The sequence below is a fragment of the Ambystoma mexicanum genome, chromosome 13, assembly GCF_040938575.1.
Source record: "Ambystoma mexicanum isolate Mex_15411 chromosome 13, UKY_AmexF1_1, whole genome shotgun sequence".
NCBI classification, from domain to species: domain Eukaryota; kingdom Metazoa; phylum Chordata; class Amphibia; order Caudata; family Ambystomatidae; genus Ambystoma; species Ambystoma mexicanum.
Window position 1 is genome coordinate 407,313,637 of NC_090938.1, and position 16,258 is coordinate 407,329,894.

At 51.3% G+C, this 16,258-nt stretch overlaps 1 long non-coding RNA gene across 1 annotated transcript in view; it reads left to right on the plus strand.

Moving 5' to 3' along the window:
* Positions 1-15,529, plus strand: part of LOC138521284 (uncharacterized) — a 161,831-nt gene extending 146,302 nt beyond the window's left edge. Inside the window, exon 3 of the long non-coding RNA XR_011283005.1 lies at positions 14,877-15,529. This is a non-coding gene — a long non-coding RNA (uncharacterized lncRNA). The remainder of the gene's footprint in view (positions 1-14,876) is intronic.
* The last annotated feature ends 729 nt before the right edge of the window (positions 15,530-16,258 follow it).

A 16,258-nucleotide genomic window follows, 5' to 3' on the forward strand; every position in this document is an offset into this window, starting at 1 on the left:
TTCCAGAAGGTGCGGAACCTCCTCCTCTCCCCTAGGTTGACAGTGTTCAATATTCTATACATCCCTGATACCGCCCCCTTCCTAGAGGTCGCTGTGTCCACGAGTTTTTCGAAGGGGGTCAACTGTCTTTTCAAGTTCTGTCCCCAGGATTGGTCGCACAAGTTCCCCTTCAGGCGGAGATATTCGAAAATGAAGAGGGTCCCCTGACCCAGGGCTTCTCTCATTTCCTCATAGGGGCGGAATTCCCCCTCCTTGAACATTTGGCCCGCCCATTCCATCCCCGAGTCGGACCAGGATTGAGCGTTGCGAAACCCCCTGCTTCCCAGTCTAAGGGGGTGACCCCAGAGCGATGACATCGGTGACGGCCATGACGTTAGATGCGCTGTCTGGGGGCTTTCCCGCCAGATCTCCCAGAGGACTCCCAATGTTGGGTGTGATTTTAGTCTATTCGGAATGAATTTGCTTGGGGCCCACAGGAGGTCTCTGACTTTGAGTGGGTGGGCGTCCATGTCCTCCAAGTACGTCCAGTATGTACCCATCCCCTCCTTCATGTGTTCGAGAAACGCGCAACTGGGCAGCGCGAAAGTAGAGTTGGAAGTCTGGCAGCCCGAATCCTCCCTCCTCCCTCGGAAGGGTCAGGATTGCTCTAGCTGTCCTCGGGGTCCTACCCTGCCATATGAACTCACGCACTGCATTCTGGAGGACCCTGAACGTTTGGTCGGGAACGCTGGTTGGGAGGGCAGTGAAGAGATATAGTAAGCGCGGGAGTATGTTCATCTTCACAGCCGTCATACGGCCGTACCAGGACAGGATTATTGACCCCCATCTCCTCAGATCCGCAGTGACCCTTGCCATTACGGGGTCATAGTTAGCTGGGGCGAGGCTGGAGAGGTCCCGGGTGAGGAGGACGCCCAGATATCGGATGGAAGACCTACCCACTTTTATCCCTCCCAGGCTGGACAGGGGGTCCAGGGTCGGGTCCCTTGTTCTCATGGGGAGCAGGACTGATTTACAGGCATTTATCTTGAGCCCCGAGAGGCGACCATATGCTGCCATCAGGGACATGAGGGGGGGGAGCGAGGATCCCGGTTTCCACCAGGTAGGCCAGGATGTCATCGGCGAACAGGGAGAGTTTAAATTCTACTTCCCCTCTCTGGATCCCCCTGATGTCTGGGTGTGCTCTGACCGCTATGGCTAGGGGTTCCATGGTGAGGACATAGATGAGGGGGGAGAGCGGGCAACCCTGCCGCGTTCCCCGCGAGAGGGGGAAAGGCTCTGACAGCCTGCCATTCACCTGAACCCTGGCCTTTGGGGCCCTATATAGCGCCGCCACCCAACCCATGATGTGTGCCCTGAAGCCCATTTTCTGGAGGGTGAGTTCCATGAATCTCCACTCCACCCTGTCGAATGCCTTTTCTGAATCGAGTGATAAGACGCACGCATCAAGGTCTGACACCTGGGCGTAGTGGAACAGGTCTATAGTTTTTCGGATATTGTCAGAGCCCTGTCTCCCCCTAATGAACCCCACCTGGTCTCCGTGGACCAGCTTCGGAAGGACCCCCTCCATACGCCCCCCGATCACCTTAGCCAGGATTTTTACATCGGTGTTCAGCAGGGAAATTGGGCGGTAGGAGGAGCACTCCGAGGGGTCCCTGCCGTCCTTGGGGAGCACCACTATTATCGCCTCCATCATGGAGTCCGGGAGGGGTCCCCCTTCCAGCACTGCATTGAATACCCTAACCAAGTAGGGGGATAGGGTTGAGCAGAACCTTTTGTAAAAATAGACCGAGTAGCCGTCCTCGCCGGGGGAAGTACCCCCTTTCATCCCTCTGATCACGCGCTCCACCTCCTCCTCCGTTACCGGGCCCTCCAACCCCTCCGCCGTCTCCCTTGATAGGGCCGGGATCTGTATTGAGCTCAAAAACCCCTCAATCTCCGCCTCCCTCCCGTTGAATTCATACGAGTATAATTTCTCGTAGTATTGGCGGAAGGCCTCCCCAATGTGGGTTGTGTCGTAACCTATCTCCCCCCCCTCGCTCCTGACCGCTTTCACTAATCTTCCCCTCTGTACCTCCCTCAGCTTCCAGGCTAAAATCCTGTCCGCCTTGTCCCCTTTTTCATAATACTTTTGTTTGACCAATTGGAGGTTTCTCTCTGTCTGGTGGAGGAGGAGGTCCCTCAGCTGGAGTCTACAGTCCTCCAGGGCGGTCACCTGGCCTCGGTCCAAGGGGACCGTGGGGAGCCCCCCCGGTTGAAGTTGGGCTATTTTCTCCCTCAGTAGTCTTTCCTTGGCCTCCCTTTCCCTCTTTTTCTGGGCACCCATTTTGATCAGGACCCCTCGTAGAGTGGCCTTAAAGGCATCCCATAGGGTGTGTACCCCTACCTCCCCATTATCTTTAAGGTCAAAGAAATCCGTGATGGCCTCGAGAACTTCCTGGGCTAGTACCTCGTCCTTTAACAGGGAGTCGTTGCACTTCCACCTCCCCCTGCGTTCGGTTAAACCTCCCCTTGCTATCGTGATTTGGACCAGATAGTGGTCGGACCAGGGAATGGGGTCAACCCTATGACCTGAGGTGAATGGGTGCAGGATCTCGTCCACCAAGATATAATCTATCCTGGAGAACGATGCGTGGGTGGCTGAGTAGTATGTGAAGGGGGGGGTGTTCGTTCTGGGGATCGGGACCGTGTCCATCAGTCCCAAGTCTTGATTAACCCCTTGGAAGTTACGCGCCATGGTCTCGTCTGATGCCCTGGAGGGCTGCGGGCCTGTGCGTTTTCTGTCCCGGGTAGGGTCCAGGACCATGTTGAAGTCCCCCCCCCACCACCACTGAACCATGGGCAAAGTGTTTGAGTTTGTCCCCTACCTTTTCCCAAAATAGAGTCTGGCCTTTGTTTGGGGCATAGATTACGACTAGGGTGAGTGGGGCCCCCTGAAGGGACCCCCGTAACATCAGGTATCGGCCCTCCGGGTCTTTCAACGTGGCCTCGTTCTCGAAGCCTGTATTCCTCGATACTAAGATTTGCCTTTGTGGGAGGCACTGAAGACCTCCCCTATTCCTCCTCCCCGCATTTTGGACTCGTTACCCCGTGGCCAATGAGTCTCTTGCACAAAGAGAAAGTCGAGGTTGGCCCTTCTAAATTCCCTGCCGACCAGGGACCTCTTCGTGGGGGTATTTATGCCCCGTACATTTAGGGAGCCCACACCCAGGGGGGGCAGACTGTCAGCCATAATCTAAGACTTCCTCTCTCTCGGTCAACGTACTCGACATGCTCTTTCTGACGTGCTCCCTTGGTTCGATTTTTTGTCCCCCGACTCCCCCCTCCCCTTCCCCCTGGGTGGGCCATGAACTAAACCCCAACTGCCCCCGTTCCCTGAACCATAACTGAACAACCCCAATTTCGTGTCCCCCCTCCCCTTTCCCCGGCGTCCGGCCAAATAGTTCTGCCATCCCTGGCTACTGGCCGAACCACCAGCTTACCCGCTGCAGCTGGGCATTCTGTGGAGAGCGTGTTTCTGTGAGCCCCCCCTCCCTCCTAACCTTGCTGTCCCCCTCATGGCTCCCCCATACTTGCTGTTCGTAGGGACGCTGTTAATGGTGAATCTGCTGGCTTTTCTTAATATCTCACATGACTCTGTGGGTTTCCTCAGGTCTCAACCCTCGGAATCGTTCCGCTCCCCCTCCTTGACTGGCGATGGGGTATTCATTTTCCTATATTTCCTTGCTCCAGTTTTACGACTCCTGTCCTTCGACGAGCCCGGGCTCCCCAGGGTCTTCCTCCCCGGCCCCGACAGGGCCCTCCTGGGATCCGAATCCCCAACGTAGTCCTGGATGGCCATTCGTATGTCATCCTCCGTGGTCAGGGTTGACCGCTGGCCCATGTACTCAAAGGTCAGAGAGAAGGGGTAGCCCCATCGGTAGCAGACCCCCTTTTCTTTCAGCAGGAGTGTTAGTGGGCGACACATCCTGCGTTTGGCCAGGGTGTAGGCGGAGAGATCTTGGTAGATTGAGATCTGAGCGTTGTTGTAAGTGATCTCCCGAGCCTTCCTGGCTTCCTCCAACACCTTTGTTTTTTCAGAGTAGTAGTGGAACCGCACCAGGACAGAACGGGGGCCCCCTGCCCTCAGCCCTATGCACTCTATCGAACGTGGGTTCCGTGGTCATTTCTTCGGCAAAGAGGAGGGTGATGATATCTCTCACCGCGCGGGTAATGTCTCTCTCCGTTTCCCCGTCCTGTTCTGGTATCCCGAAAATTCTAAGATTGTTCCTCCTCTCCCTATTTTCGAAGTCGTCCATCTGCCTGGACCTTTCCTCCTCTCTTTTCTCCAGGGCCGCTATCCTCAGTCCTAGGTCCATCTCTAGGGACGTCGATGATGTCTGGTTGGCCTCAACCTGCAACAGTCTGTCTTCGACCTTGTCCACTCTTTGATCTATTTTTTCGAATTTCTGGGCAATGTCAGATCGCATGTCCCTGATCTCCTGTAATATGGAGGCAAAGCCTCTTTCCATGGCGGACGTGGGGGGACCTGGGGTCTCCGACTGTGCAAGACCCTTGGGGGGGCTTGGGCTTCTATTGCTGGACGCCATATCCTGAAAGCGGAATTCCTGTAGGGTTTGCCGCCAGTCCATCGGGCTTTCCCCCCCGGGTTCGCCAGCGGCCCCCCCCTGGGGCTCTCAGACCGGGGCGCGACGGCAGGAGTGGAGGGAGCCCCCGGGCGAGGCGCGCCCATCCCTTACCGTCGTGTGCTGCTGCAGGGGGTCTACACCGGGCGGGCACACGCCCCACCGTCCCCAGGCGGGGGCCACACACCCGGGTCAAAGGGGCCGCAGTCCGCTTAGGCCGCCGCTGGTCTTTATGGGCCAGGATACATGGGCTGCCCCCCTCAAGCCACCACACCCCCGCTCCCAAGTGTGGGGGGGAAACACTGTCGCCCCGGGCGGGCACACACCCCACCAAGGTCTGGCGGGGGCCTCGCTCCCGGGGACCGTGCGTTGCTGCCAAGACTCCCCTCGGGGGGGCGGCAGGGCCCGAGTTCAACACGGGCGGAGCACCACAATTGCCCGACCCCGAAGGATCTACCCGCTCCGGGCCTTGCGTCTTCACGGCGTGCAGCCGCCCAGTGGATCCTCGTCTGGGCTCTTCACGTTGTGGCGAGGGGCCGGCTGTCCTGCTGGGGGTGGCCCCCCCGGTGTTCTGGGGTGGTCACCAGCGCGGGTCTTCCCAGCGCTTGTTTCTGTCCTTCGACGGGAGTGGAGGAGGCCGGGGGGGGAGTGGGGCGCGGGTCCACAGTGCTGATCGCTCCGACCCCCACGATCCACCCCGGACCCAGTGCTCGATCGGGTTGAGGGGTCCGTCGAGGAGGGCGGGAGAGGAGGGCGCCCCCTCCGCGTGTGCGCGGCTTCCCTGGAGCTCCTCCACGCTTATTCGGCGCCACGGTCGCCGAGACTTGGAGCAGCCTCGTCCCCGCCCGATACTGCGGGTCTCGTTCTCGCTGGTCCCGGGGGCCCCGAGCGTCGCTCCTTCGCTCGATGGGTGCCCGGGGGGTTCCTCACGCCCCTCCGTCCTACTTCGTCCGCCTGGGGGGTTTCGGGGGGGCTCAATCCCCTGCTACAACCCAGCTACGGCGGGAGCGGCACAATCAGGCAGCCATTGCCTGCGCGCCCCCTGGTGGCCTCCCCTCCAGAGCATTTTGGTGGTGACTCTAAAAGGTTTTCGTGTTTGTGACACAGTGTGAACTACATTTTTTGTGGTGTCCTGAAGTTTTTACCACAGGAACTTCAAAGGTTGCATTTATTTTGTCTTATCTTTCTGGTGATGCAGCAGCCTGGTCAGTTTTACTGGTGAATCAACAAAGTCCATTTTTTGAGGGTTTTATGGGCTTCATGAGAGAATTCAGGAGAATGTTTGATAGGCGTTCAGTGTCGCAGGAGGTGGATTCTGAGTTACTGGAGCTACGGCAGGTTAGTAAGGATTCAATCTCTGGTTTTAGAGTCCAACTGGCCAGAAGAGAAGAGATCAACTTTGTTCTATCGAGCGAGTGTTAAGGGATGATCTCAAAGATGTGTTGTCAACTATTGTTGAGAGACAGTGTGGAGGGCACTGGGAGAGAGTATGCAACTTAATTTACAAAAAATACATAGAGAGGCAGCACGCTGGCGGGTACAAGCCGGGGAGGTTGCTGGCATGGTTATATAAACATGAGACACCCAGATTACCGATCAGAGCAATAAAGGGGGAAAACGGACAGATATATGATACCCAAGAAGGCGTGAACAGGGGGTTCCTTGAGTTCTATCAACAACTGTATGGAAACGTTAAAGGGGGTGAAAGGAGCGAGATGATGGAAACACTAGAGGATATTGGCTTACCTAAACTGAGTAGCGAAAAGAGTGAGAACCTAGAGGCCCCAATCACATTAGTGGACTAGAAGAAGCAATTAAGCTATTACCTACCAGCAAGGCCCTTGGAACGGACGGACTCCCCAGTGAGTTCTACAAACCGTATAAGACGGAAGTGCTCCCTCCGCTACTGGCAATGTTGAATGAAGCGTTAGAAATAGGGATATTGCCAGAATCCCTGAGAGAGGCAACTATTATCCCGCTTCTCAAACCTAACAATCCGAGTACGGACTGCGGGTCGTACAGACTGCTATCTATGCTGAACAAGGACAGCAAGATACTTACGGCTGTGTTGGCAAACAGACTGAGACAGGTTATTAACAAACTTATACATCCTGACCAGACCGGATATGTTCCGTACAGGAGCATCTCCGACAATCTCAGAAGGCTCCACCGAGTCATAGAGCAGACGGAAGGGGACTCACAAGTAGTTGCAATTGTCTCATTAGATGCGGTGAAGGCCTTCGACTCAGTCAAATGGCCTTGGCTGATGGCAGCCCTAAAGGAATATTGCATAGGGCCTGGGTACCTGAGGTAGGTGATACTACTGTACAGTATGCCACTAGCCAGAGTCACGACGGGAGCAATCATCTCAGAGAGGTGGCAACTCAGTAGGGGCACCAGAAAGGGTTGCCCGTGGTCCCTGATGCTGTTTATCCTCGCTCTAGAGCCCTTAGCGATATATCTGAGGCAGCAATACGAGGAGTTGGGAATCTACACGAAAGGAAGGCTACATCTGATATCAATGTATGACGACGATATGTTGTTATACTTGAGGTATCCGGAGGAAAACCTGCAATATATCTTAGAAGTAATGGAGCGATTCGCGTTGCTCTCTGGCATCACAGTTAACCCAAGAAGTCGTGTATATTTCCCCTGGGGAGATACAAGGGGATTCCGCAAGAACATCTACCAGTATTGCAAATACCCTGGGAGACCAGAACCTTCAGATACCTGGGGATTGATATCTATCACACGGTGGAGGCTGAATATAAATACAACACAGAGAAGGCAGTGGGAAAAGTTGAGAATAGCATGTGATTCTGGGCTAAACTCCCACTGCCCATGATAGGGAGGGTGGCACTGTTGAAGATGGTAGTATTGCCGAGGTTGTTACATTTTTTTGGGAATATTCCATATATGATACCCAAGCGATTCTTTGTTAAACTTCAGAGCATATGTAGAGTGTTCATATGGCATAATACCAGGAATAAGATAGCCCTGTGGAGATTGCAGAATATGTATGACAAAGGCTGCATAAAATTGCCCAACTTTGAGGTCTATTATCTGGCCAGCCAATTACAATATGTGGCTAAGTGGTTAACAGAAGACTCAACGTCGCAGTCCAGATTGTGGCGGTCTGAATGTGCTCTGATCATTTTGAAAGAATGGATATGGCTGCCAAAACCAAAGCTAAAAGGGTGCACGAGAATGTTAGAACTGGGATGGAAGATGTGGCATAAGGCTTGCCAGGCCATGGAGAACCCGACACTGTGTTCTCCGCAAGTGCCGTTAGTGGCACTGACTGGACGAGATGACCAATTGAGGAAGACGATTCGCATGCACTGGGAACCGGTGGGCGTTGCAATGGTGGGGGATGTATGGCAAGAGGGGAAGGCAATGGAATTTTGCATATTGGCAGAAGAAACAGGCCTACACTCAGGACAGTATATTACCTACATCAGATTAATACAGCGAGTGAACGAGACATGGTCCGAAATAGTGCTGTAAGACCAACCCGACACAGCCATAGAAATGATTTATGATATCTCAGAGGGGGGCACAAGGTCTCCCGAATCTATGAACTACTGATGTCCAGGGTGGGAAAAGAAGTGACCCAGCTGAGACTGGACTGGGAAGAGGAAGTCGGAGAACCCATGAATGAGGGGCTTTAGGAGAGGGTCCAGTGATACCATAAAAAAGTATCTAGGAATGCGAGGATACAACGGATCTATCTATATGTTACCCACAGAGCGTACATGACCCCCCAAAGGATTTCTCGATTCAAGAGCGCAGAAATACGAACATGTCTCAAATGTGAACGCAGGGATGATGCATATGTTCTGGGCATGCCCGGAAATTGGGAAATTCTGGGGAGAAATAGCCCACTGCTTAACCGAGAAGGGGATCACGCTAGATGTGGAATCTGTGTGGGCTTGCATGGTAGGGGGATTCTCTAGACAGTGCAAATTGAAACACGTGAGTAAACTCAAGGACTTGGCCTACATACGCACCAAGCGCAGAATTGCTATGGGGTGGAAAGCAAACAACAGGCCTAAGGTAGAGTTCTGGTGGCATGATCTCCAGAAATGGGCAGAAGCGGAAACGGCGGTCTGGAATGAAGCGGCCAACAGGGGGGGGTGAGTGTCGTGATAAGCTTCTAGGCACTTGCAGTAACCTGCACTTGCACTAATCTGAGCTATCTTGTATGTATTAGAGCCTATTCGAAGCGTGGAGGAAAATGCTGACATCAACCAGGCCTCTCGAATTGGGTGAGCCTGCATGCTTGTAAGGGGTTAATTGCGAAGGTCTTTCCTGAAGACATAAAACATCTAGCATTTGCAAGAGGCTCTACGGAGCCCTTGGGAGCCAGGCACAGCTTTGCGCAGCTTTGCTCATCTTTGCCCTGCGAGTCAGGTGCACTGATAAGGCAAGAATGTCAGATCTTCCCAAAACACAGTGCACGAAGCCTGGGAGCCAAGACTGGCTGTTTCCAGTCTTGTAACTTTCCAAGCGAAAACATGTTTACTGCCCGGAAGGGTGAGTCTAGAAGCTTCTCGAAGACTGATACGTCATGATGATTGACATGCAGCCCCTAATAAGAGAACTATACTTGGACCAGTGAGGTAGGGACACATCCTGGGCTGTTGGTGAGACGGGCATACCAAGAGAAACAGTGCCTGGATGACCAGCTGTGCACTATCTGGGCCGAGACTCCTAGTACACACCCCCGCTCTGGTGTAGGACTGTGGGGGCTTGGCCAGTCCTCCCCTCCTCTCTCGAGGAGTGCTGGGCACCTGTAGCGGCGAGGGTCCCGGGTGTGATCTGATCGTACCTTCATCTATATTATCTAGGAGCGTAAGACAATAATAATTGCATATTCATCTGTGACTGACAATTGGCATTAATCAGCTTGCACTTTCTATTTCCTTATTGTAAATTGCTGCTTAGTTCTCATTAGACACTGTAGATAATAAATGCAAGCATCATATGTTCTGTGTGATTGGCTTTCTTCCAGACTGAGTTCATCGTGCGTCATAAACCTTACTTGTGTGGGAAGGTAATTAGGAGTGATTTACTTTGCACAAAGGGCTGGATCCAAGGGGGTGCGGGTTCTCTTTATCACAAAATTTGGCGCTGTGAGCAGGGTTTACGAGCACGATGCCTTTCTGGAAAAAACATGCAAAAGATGAATGCAATGTGGAAGATAGTACACTCTGTCACATTCCAGGATGGCTGGCATCAAATGCTTGGTCGGGTGTGGCAGATATTTTGCATCGGTACTCGGCACTGAGGGCATGGGACATGCTTGAAAATGATGTTTCCCCGGCGGTAATTAGTGAGTGCTTGGAGAGTTTACCGCTTGGGAAATGCAGAAGGGAGCTAAAGGCAGCAGGAAACATAGGCTGGTTGTTCCTGCAGGCGCTCAGGAAGGTGCATGAGAATGAAGTGCTTAAAGAGGCGCAGATTCACAAACTAACAGATGAGATTTCCCTGCTCCAGGAGCAACAAATCATTATGAGAGAGACCCTTGAATCGTCCGTTAAGCTGGCTGATCAGATGGAGGACAGGTGTGCCTCTTTAGCTGTGCGTGTAGCCACGCACAAGCGCAGACAGCGGCAGGGCAATCCGTCAAAGATAAGGATTCGCACGCTAATTAGGAAAGATAACTGGGGCCCAAATTTATGGTCGGGTGAAGTCAGTGATAGCGAAACTGAGCAAGCATATGACTGGAATGAATCTGTTGAAGTCAGGCTTGCAGAGTTAGAGTGCTCTGACGAAGAGGAGCAGGAATGTGCTCCAAAGAAATGTGTTTATCCAGCGCGGCCGTTAATCACTAACAAGTCAAAAGGCCAAGCTGGCGGTGGAAACATTCAGAATACTAGGATTGTCCGCGATTATACACAGACAGAGCTTTTAGACATTGCTAAATTGTTTAGACAGAGGGCAGGTTAACCGATTATGAAGTGACTTTTAAGGGGCTGGGATACAGGGGCCGATGGGATCTTCTTAACCCCAGAATAACTGTTAAAAATGGGTTCAATCACCACTAATGTAATGCTGGGACAGATGTTGCGCGGTGTGCTCGGGCAGAAAGGCTCTCATGCCTTGTTTAATTGGCTTCAGACTGCCCTAATAAATTTGTATGGGAGTCCAATGGATATGGAAGAGAGTTGGGGCGGTTGGCAGTCACTACCTGAAGCAACAGATCAGCTTAGAGAGATGGGTTTACAGTGTGCACTGTACAGTGCAAATTTTGCAGGGCCTGACATGGAGTTGTTTACAGCTGGCATGCGCGCACGTTTGTTAATAAATGCACCGAGTCACATGAAGGGCGCATTGCTTTCATTGCTGGGTCCAGCGCAAGGCAAAGCCATTGGTGAAGTGGCACTTCTGCTAGGGCAATTAAAGGGCTGGATGTGCGTAAAGCAGCGCGCCTAGTGGCTGCAAGTAATGATTCAGAGAAAAAGCGTGGCAAAAATGTAAAGTCTAAAGAGAAAACTGACACTGTTGAGGTCACGGGCAGACAAATGTGGGTGGACCTGCTAAAAGCGGGAATTCCAAGGGAAGAGATAGACGTAAACCCACACCTGTACTGCTTGAGAAATGGAAGAAATTGAAAAAACAGGGATCGGGAAAAACTAAGCCCTCTGCACCCTCTGAAGAAGAGGTGTTGAAGCCCAAAGTGCGAGCAAAAGGTTACCCTGATTTGGCAAAGGACAAGTGCGAGGTCCCAGACCACATTTTTGATTGAAGGGCTGGCTCTGTCTTTGAGGTACGGTTAATAAAGAGAACTAGTCCCAGAGACAGATGCCCTTTTGTGCCAGCTACATTGTATTTGGATGAGAAAGTAAAACATGTCTTGGTTCTATTAGACACAGGAGCTGAAGTAACCATTCTGAATGGCAATCCCAGTAAATTATCTGGTCCCAGAGTTTTGGTCAATGGTTATGGGGGAACAGAAACTGTTACAAAAGCCTTTAATGTAAAAATGTCAATTGGCGAGGGATTGCCGTTCACAGCAAATGTTTTGATTGCAGATATACCGGAGTACATCCTTGGCATGGATGTATTGTTGGGCAAAAGTGTGACTACAGATTTAGGTGAATTTGTTTTTGGCAATCGAAAAAAACCATGTGAGAGTTGTTAACCCCGTTGTGGTTGGGCATGCCAAATGGTCCCCCTTGCATTTACCTCCTCCTGCTGAGCCAGTGTGCGTGAAACAGTACCGGTTGCCAGGAGGACATAAAGAGATTGGTGAAACTATTGAGTCATTCGTGAAAGCTGGCATAATGAGGCCGGCAGTCAGCCCATTCAACTCGCCTATCTGGCCTGTCCGCCGCCCAGATGGGGCGTGTCGTCTGACGATTGATTACCGCATTTTGAACAAGAAGGTGCCGCCCTTAACTGCGGCGGTGCCAGACATTATCACTCTGATTGAAAACCTTACGAAAGAAGTGGGTGAATGGCATGTGGTCCTTGACCTGGCCAATGCATTTTTCTCCATTGATATTGACACTGAATCACAAAACCAATTTTCTATCACTTGGGGGGACAGACAATTTACCTTTACTAAATTGCCCCAGGGGTATTTGCATAGTCCCACTCTGTGTCATGGATTGATTGCCAGAGACTTAAAGATGGTGACGTTGGATGATGTGTATATTGCTCATTACATTGATGACATCATGCTGATCAGTGCTGAGAAAGAACATGTAGAAAAAGCTGCTGAGAAGTTGATCACACACATGCAAAATTGGGGGTGTGCCATAAATCCCAAAAAGGTACAGGGGCCTGCCCAAGAGGTGAAGTTTCTAGGTGCAATCTGGTCTGGGTCAGTTAAGAAAATTCCCGACCCGGTAATTGATATGGTTCAGCAGATGGCTCCACCAGCAGATAAAAAAGAGGCGCAAAGATTCATTGGGTTAATGGGTTTTTGGAGAAATCACATACCTCATTTAAGCCTGATACTGAAACCCATTTACAAAGTCACCAGAAAGAAACATGATTTTATATGGGGCCTAGAGCAACAGTCTTAATTCCAGCAGGCTAAGGACGCTTTGCAAAATTACATCACGCTGGGGCCCATGACAAAAACTGATCCTTTTGAACTGGAAATTCTTGTCTACAATGACGTGGCTGTGTGGAGCTTGTGGCAAAAGCAAGGACAGAAAAGAGTGCCACAAGGGTTCTGGTCAAAGAAGCTCACAGATCCTATGACAAGATACACTCCGCTTGAGAAACAAGTTGCTGTAGTGTACTGGGCTCTAGTTGAGACTGAAAGAATCACAGGCGAGCAACCAGTGACAATTTGCACCGAAATTCCGATCATGGGCTGGGTGCGCGACACTGCTGCAAGCGGGAAAAGTGGCAGAGCACAAGATGCCACTCATGTTAAATGGAAATGTTATTTACAGCAACGTGCGAAAGATGGCCGCACAGGGGTTTCCAGACTGCAAGAACAAATGCTGGAGGCAGTAGATCTGGAAGCGATGCCTGAACCAAACACCCCTGTGGCGTTGCCAGAATCTCTCTTCAAAGTCGCACCCGCCTATGATACATTGACAGAGGAAGAACAAAAGTGTGCATGGTTCACGGACGGCACAGCAAAGTATGATAAAGGGCAAAGACACTGGCAAGCTGTTGCATTCCAGCCCCACCGAGAAACACTGCTAATGAGAGAAGGTGTCGGAGGATCTAGTCAATATGCTGAACTGCAGGCGGTGGCCTCCGTGATTGAACAGGTGAAGGAAACAGAGACTGCATACATATACACGGACAGTTGGGCCACATATCAAGGCTTGACACATTCAGCACCGGTATGGAGAAGAGCCGGCTGGCAGATCAAGAACAGTCCAATCTGGGGAGGGCCGGACATCTGGGAAGAGATGTGGTGCAAAGGTGAGAGGTGCAAAATCTGCATTGGGCATGTCTATGCACACATGCCCCCCGACACCTCACTGGCTGCCCGTGCAACAATGAAGTGGACCAAATGGCAAAGATTCGCCCAGTGACAACACCGCAAGAAGCTGAGGTGTTGCAAGGGATGGCGGATTGGGCACACCAAACCTCAGGGCATCTAGGGCAAACAGGAACTTATCAATGGGCAAAAAGGAGGCAATTGCCCATTACCATGGATCAAGCCAGGCAAGCTGCCTCCCAATGTTCCGTGTGCTGCGAAGTGAAGCACTACCCCCTGGAGAGGAAGCCTCAAGGCCCTTTGAGAAGAGGTGAAAGAGCTGCTAGCGTATAGCAAGTTGACTACATTGGCCCTTTACCGCCCGAGAATGGAAAGCATTATGTGTTGCCCATGGTAGACACATACTCTGGACTACTATTAGCTTATCCAGTCGCCCATGCAGATCAACGGGCTACCTTGCAAGGCATGGAATACCTCATCAGACACCATGGCATCCCGGATGAAATCCAATCAGACCAAGGCAGCCATTTTGCTGGACACAATGTGCAGGACTGGGCACTAGAGCAAGGCATAAAATGGACACTGCACATCAGCCGGTACCCAGAATCCTCTGCTCTGCTGGAACATAGCAATGGGCTGCTCAAGCAACAAATAAAGAAGCTGACTAAGACTCACACTCTCAAGGGGTGGTCCAAACACCTGGCACAAGCGCTGTTTGAACTGAACAATCGTCCACTGGGAAACCACCAGACACCCTTTGTGAGACTGACAAGTGAGAAAGTGGAATCCACAAAGACTCTTGTTGTGTGGAAAACCGACACAGAAGCTAAGCTGCCTGTGCAAGCCACTGCAGGCAGCATTGGACTTGATCTATCTACCTGTGAAGATGATGTTATACCGGCAGGGCAAACCAAATCCATCTCGCTGGGTATTGTCATCAAATTGCCGGCTGGCACTTATGGACGCATTGCTGCACGATCCAGCCTGGCGAAACAAGGCATTGACATATTGGGAGTTGTGATTGATCCTGATTATAGAGGGACTGTTTCGGTACTTTTACATAATGCTGGTGCATCTGCAGTACCATTAACCAAATATGACCGAATTGCACAATTGATTTGTGAGCAAGCGGTTGTTCCCCTAGTGGTAGAGAGCAAGCAATCCCCAGACACTAGATTGAGGGGGAAAGGAGGCTTCGGTAGCACGGGGAAAAAGGTGTGGGTGCACCACCCAAACAAAAGGCCTGAGGCTGGGGAAGTGTTAAGTCAAGGTGTTGGAAGTACTTATGTTGTACTTTTGCATAATTCTAATGTACCTGTTTATATTCCCGCTACTAGGCTCACACCACGAACGTAGAGCAGTATGAAGGGGATGGGACTTAACTTCTGTGGGTGCTCCTGGCCTGCCAAGCCAACGCTTTCTCTGTAAAGAATGGGTTGATGCAAGACGCTACATGGACTCTGAGAATCGCATGCACTACACTTGATGCTCCAGTCCTGCGTGATAACTACAACCGCACCGTAACCTGTGAGAAAAGCGTTACAAATGAGTATCCACATGGAACTGCAAGAGTTCTAGATTGGCACATTGTCAGACACCTTTTGTCACTAACTCATATGACTGGTGCTTATGAAATCTTAGGCCCAAATGTTTCAGTGAATGGATCAAATAATTTGTTTGAGGTTTCATGTTTCTTCTGCACCAAGAACTGCAGCGAGTGTACTCGCCAAGATTTTCTGGACTATAACTTGACCAAATGCCTTTCATACAATTGTACGTTGAAACAGCCTCTACCAGATGGTAGTATGGTGTTTGTATCAAAAAACAATATTGTATATGGTAGGCACCCCACTTAGAGGATGGTGTTTTTTCAAATCACACAAAGTAGAAACTGTGAACATGCTAGATTTTCCAGTTGTAAGACAACATTTAAATTGCAGACATGTGATGCACGCGTCTATCATTACAGAGGTACACTTAGGGCCTCATTACACGGTAGGCGGTAAGGGTTTACCGGCACCGGTATTTTACCGGTACCGGTAAATCCTTACCGCCTTACTACAAAGTCCCTTTGCTGCGGATTGGGGATTTTAACGCCTGCTTTTTGCAGGCGTTAAAAACCAACCCGCAAAGGGACCCAGGGAGCTAATTACGGTACCGCAATTTGTGGTGGCGTAATTAGCGCCTTCCCCATTCCCATTATGCCCTATGGGGCAAACATGGGAATGGGGAAGGGCAATGGTGGAAGGGGGAATTACCGCCCCTCCAACCTTGGAATGGGGCGGTAATTCCCCTTTACACACAGGCGGTGCCGGTATTTTACCGGCATGAACCATGGCGCTAATTGCGCCATGGTTCACCGCCTACCGTGTAATGAGGCCCTTAGACATAGATTTGTCACTAGGCAATGTTTCCTTAGTACTACCAAGCTGCTATAAATGGAGTCAATTTCTATGGCCCCTTCGTCAAATTGCGTGTAGCTAGGGGGTTAGATTCATTGATTGCGGGTGCAGCGGGAGTGGGAACCGGGGCTTTAAATGCTTTTGACATAGAAACTGTGCGCAATAAGTTAGCCACTATGGGTTCTGATGCCAGCGCCGCTATGAAGCTTCTGGCCCAGTGGGGCCCATTGATAAGCCCTACCCTGTGCAACACTGCTACAAGTATTGGCAACCACTGGAAGTGGCAGAATTTCAGCTATGAAGACACTTTCTCTGCC